This window comes from Protopterus annectens, chromosome 12.part0, assembly GCF_019279795.1.
Source record: "Protopterus annectens isolate FY-2018-M chromosome 12.part0, PAN1.0, whole genome shotgun sequence".
NCBI classification, from domain to species: Eukaryota; Metazoa; Chordata; order Ceratodontiformes; family Protopteridae; genus Protopterus; species Protopterus annectens.
The window spans coordinates 913,290,626-913,296,149 of NC_056746.1; positions in this window are offsets into that span (position 1 = coordinate 913,290,626).

The following is a 5,524-nucleotide window of genomic DNA, read 5'->3' on the forward strand; positions in this document are numbered from 1 at the left end:
TGCAGCAATGTGGATCCTCGAACATCTACATTTATGGTAGGTACAAAACTGTACTTTAATCAGACACCATGTTCTTTACAAAACTTCCTTATATACTCAGTTCAAATTCATTGGATGAAAAAAATGCAAATCAATCAATAGACCCACCACCATAGCCTGCCTAAAAGGTACCATGTACATAATAAGACCCAAAGAATTGTATGTGTGTGAGTTCCAATGGAAAAAGCTTAAAGTACTGAATGAGCATTACTAAAAACTTGTGTATAAAATATACTGATTATAAGATTCTAAAGTTTTTTTTTCTCCAATGCTGTTAACCTTAGCACTGGGGTGATGGAGCTACGCTCACTTATCCCCAGCCAACTGTCAGCCTGCAAACAGATTTGCCATCTAAGATGTTCTTCATGTTTCACTGTTGCAGTCATTACATTTGGGTTATCTGCTGGCAGGTTGCCCTCGGTCGGCCTGATTAACAAAGTCTTGGGTGCTGCATTGGATGCTGTCCCTTCTTCCATGATGTCAGGTTGTCAGGAGTATCCAAAAGAAACGTGGCAGGACATTGCTATGTGACCAATAGTCTTTAATAAAAACACAAAGGTACAAAGACTATTAGTCACATAGCAGTGTCCTGCCACGTTTCTTTTGGATTTAACAAGTTTTACTTCGTTGGCAGGGCTTTGGTGATAGCACTGAACATTTTTTTGGGTTGTCCGGAGTATAAAACATGCAGCCGACGTCATTACATCAGTTTTTCTTGCCGTGCGGTGCCCGAAGCAGAAGCAGTTTGCAAGTACCGGTCGGCCGACTCCTGAAATTTTCATTTTCGAGTTTCAGCTCCGAAGTCTTCAACTTAAAGCTAAGTACCCCATTGGGGAAACTTTTCTTGCTCCTTACCAATGTCAGTAAAAGTTAGTAATTGCATTATTTGTGGAAAGCAAATACCTCATGAAGATTTTCATTCGTACTGTATTCTTTGCCTAGGCCCTGACCACGACGTACCTTACTGTCAGTTTTGTGCTTTATTTAAACGGCACACTATCCGTCGTAGTTTTATTTTTGCCTCTCATTATTTCGGTTCTCAGTTTAATTATCCAGAAATGTTGTCGATTAGCCATCTGACTAGCGGGATTCCAAAAAATGCAAAGATAAAGACAGAGACAGGCCGTCGAGGTCCAAAACTGCCAACGACGCTTCTCCTAAGCCAGTCGCCAGTTCGTCTGTAATCAGTGAGGTGCTTTCATAGCCCCTGATACCTGCTATTTCTGATTCACAGGCCTCTACTGAGACCCATTCAGAGTCCGGTATGCTGTGAGATGCTTCACCTATGGAACCTGCGGATGTCTCTACCTTGGATGGGTCCGGAGCCACTGTGCAGGCACCGGCTTCTGAGGGTGTATTCAGGCCTACCGACTTGCATATTAAATCGACACCGCCTTCATTACTAAGGCCTTAATCTAAATCCATGTCTAAAAAAATACGCACAGGCCACGTGTTCAGGCCCCTATGCCTAAAAAACAAATGATAAAAATGGCTGAAGATCTAATTTCTCTAATCAGGGGTAGTCAACCCCCCCTCTCTGAGGCCTAGGGCTGAATTTGATTATGAATCTTCTGATCAGGATTCTGTTTCTTCTGATTCTTTCAATGACCTGGATTTTTCCATACCTAATTCTGATGCAGAGGACTTCATTCCCTCTGCTTCTCCTCCTGAGGACTTTTCTTTTTGGGAAACCTTACATGCTTTGAGGGAGCATTTCCACTGGGAAAGCTAGGAATTTTCTGATTCAAAAAAGAGGCTTAGGGATTTCCTGCTTCTACCTCAGCATAGGCCTTTGGCTGTACCTCCTGTACGAGACATTGTTGTTGTGTTCTCGGAATCCAGTTTGGCCCCTGATTCCCTGCCACCGGCTCCTAGTAAACCAGACAGATACTAATGATTCCTGAGTCCCACAAGTTCCTTTCGAGCCAGTGGCTACTGCAGACGTAAAATTTCTTTCTTGGAAAACAGCCTTCCTTTTAGCAATCACTTCAGCTAGAAGGATATCTGAATTACAAGCCCTTGCGGCAGTGGAGCCTTTCATCATCTTTCATGCGGACAGGGTATCTCTCAGGACCAATCCATCCTTCATGCCCAAGGTGGTTTCCAGTATGGCTCTTAATCAGTCCATTCATTTTTCAACCTTCTTTCCTAATCCACAGAACAAAGGGGGATGGATTCTGCATTCCTTGTATGTGCACAGACAACAAAGATTCTACTTGGACAGGACTAAATCTCGAAGAAAATCTGAACAATTGCTGGTAGCATTTACTGCAGTAGCAGAGGGGAAGGATATTTCAAAACCATTTCTAAATGGATAAGCCATTGCATTCTTTTCTGCTATAAGCACCATAGAAAACCCATCCCCCAGGGGATCACATCTCATTCCACCAGGGCTGCATCTACTTCTGCAGCCTTTTTTAGAGGTGTCCCTACCAGGGATATCCTAGAAGCTGCAACCTGGAGTTCTGTGCATACTTTCACCAAGCATTATCATTTACCAATTTTCTCTAAATCCAGAGCTAGCTTTGCCACTGCTGTCTCCAGGGCCTTATAGCTGGCCCTAATGCTGTATAAACTCCTCCTCCCAACCATAGCTTTGGGAATCTACCCAAATGTAATGACTGCAACAGTGAAATATGAAGAACATAGTACAGTTGTGTACATTTACCATAAATGTAGATGTTCGAGTGTATTCACTGTTGCAGTCCTGGTTACCCTCCCTCCAGCCCCCTAGATTTTCTGACTATACCTCTACTTTCCTTTAGTATGCTTAAAAGCCTTTTTGGCGTATTTGCTTTTGGTTGGAGGTATACTTTTGTGTTTTTATGTTTATTTGCTCCCCATTAGGGGGACACCTGACATCTGGGGCAAGAAAAACTGATGTAATGACGTCGGCTGCATGTTTTATACCCCTGACGTCATGGAAGAAGGGATAGCATCCGACGCAGGGCACAAGACTTTGTTAATCAGGCTGACTGTGGGCAACCTGCCAGCATATTACCCAAATGTAATGACTGCAACAGTGAATATACACTCTAACATCTACATTTATGGTAAGTGTACACAACTGTACTTTCATTGGATTTTAAAAGTAGCCCCCCCCCAATGTTTTTTTGTCATTAATTTCAACCTGATCAATGACTAAAAATCTAAACGGATGCTCTAAGTTATCACAGACATGTTTAGCTAAAGCATTGTTTAAGTTATGTTTTCTTATAACAAAGTCATGGTCATAAATCCATTGACTAAATTTCCTCTCAGTTTTACCTATATAAAAGGCTAGGCATGAGTCACACGATGCTAAATAAATCACTGCTTTTGAATTGCAGTTTTTTTCCTTTTATATGGTGTGTAGAATTTTGTACCATAAAATTGTGTACTTGTATTTTATGGCACCATGCACATGCCCTGCACTTAAACATACCATGCTTATTATGACTATTCATGAGCTGTTTCTCCTTAAATATCTCTTTAAAATTCATTCCCTTTCTGTAGGTAATAACGGGTCTTTCTCCTGTTTGTTTTCTAATAGAGTCATCTGTTAATATAGGACCGTTCTTTTCAAATATGGACATTAACTTTCTAAAGTCTTCACTGAATGTAATGATTAAAGATCTTGAAAAATAGAAGAGTTGTTCAGTACCATACTTTTGCGTATCTATAGTTATACCAGGCTTTACCATAGAGTAAACCACCTCTTCTGTTGTGTCTGTAGGTTCATAGTTTAGTACTAAGCTAACTGTTTTTTTTTTAAGCCTAGCCAATTATCCCTTGTGAGACTCAAACCCTGCACCTTGTGTTTGTAAGGCAAACACCTTAGCCATTAAGCTACCCTCCCAAACTTATATATATCTCTTTAAAATTCATTCCCTTTCTGTAGGTAATAACATGTCTTTCACCTATTTGTTTTCTGACATTAGAGTCATCTGTTAATATAGACCAGTTCTTTTCAAATCCGGACCTTAACTTTCTAAAGTCTTCACTGATTATCGTTAAAGATCTTGAAAAATTGAAGACTTGTTCAGTACCATACTTTTGCGTGTCTGTAGTTATACCAGGCTCTACCATAGAGTAAACAACCTATTCTACTATTGCGTCTGTGTATGTGACCTTTACACAGTTATACCTCAGAATGTAGAGACATTCATCTCCCAGAATGGGCTGAAAGTGTCCATTCTGTTCCTTGTGACTTCCTGAATCAAGTCATCGATTAATTCTACAGGGTATGCTCTTTTAAGGAACATCAAGTGTAAAGTGTTACACTCCTGAATAAAATCTTCATGTCTGGTGACCATTCGAGCTGCCCTAACTGTCCCTTCACTACAGACCTTTTTTTGATGCTGGGGATGTGAACTACTGTAGTGAAGGAAACCGAGTAAGTCTCTTTCCTGTGGATTGTGCTGACATATCTCCCTTTCACTTCATCCTTAAATAAGTGGACATCCAAATAATAAAATTGAAGTTCAAATTCAAAGTGAATTTAAAGAATGGAGTGATGTTATTTATGTATTCTAGGAATTGCTCGAGTGTAGCGAGTGATCCCTTCCACATAAGGCAGATCCTAAAGCCTGTGGTATGTCCTAATTTGGCTGTTGTAAGAGGACTGAAAATCAAAATGTTTTTCCCAATACGCCATGACTGCATTGGCATATGCCCCACTACAAGGTGAACCCATTGCTATACCCCTTTTCTGTAAATAGTACTTGTTGAATGTTATATAATTACTAAGAAAAAGCTCTAACAGCTCCAATGTTAGGGTAATAGTGTTGTGGGGGGGTCCTATGTTCTATAAGTATTTCGTGAACCCACTCCAGTCCAATATTCTGAGGTATAACTGTATAAAGGTCACATACACAGACGCAATAGTAGAAGAGGTTGTTTACTCTATGGTAGAGCCTGGTATAACTACAGACGCGCAAAAGTATGGTATTGAACAAGTCTTCAATTTTTCAAGATCTTTAAACATAATCAGTGAAGACTTTAGAAAGTTAAGGTCCAGATTTGAAAAAAAACTGGCCTATGTTAACAGGTGACTCTGTCAGAAAACAAATGGGTCAAAGACCTGTTATTACCTACAGAAAGGGAATGAATGTTAAAGAGATATTTAAGGAGAAACAGTTCATGAATAGTCATAGTATGCATGGTATGTTTAAGTGCGGGGCATGTGCATGGTGCCATAAAATACAAGTAAACTTTGTGGTACGAAATTCTACGTACCATTTAAAGGGAAAATATAACTGCAATTCAAAATGATTTATTTAGCATTGTGTGACTCGTGCCCATCCTTTTACATAGGTAAAACGGAGAGGAAGTTTAGTCAACGGTTTTATGAACATGACTATGCTATAAGAAAACATAACTTAATGCTTTAGCAAAACATGTCTGTGACAACTTAGAGCATCGGTTTAGATTTTTAGTCATTGATCAGGTTGAAATTAATGACAAAAAAAGCCATGGGGGCTACTTTAAGAATCTAAGGAACTTA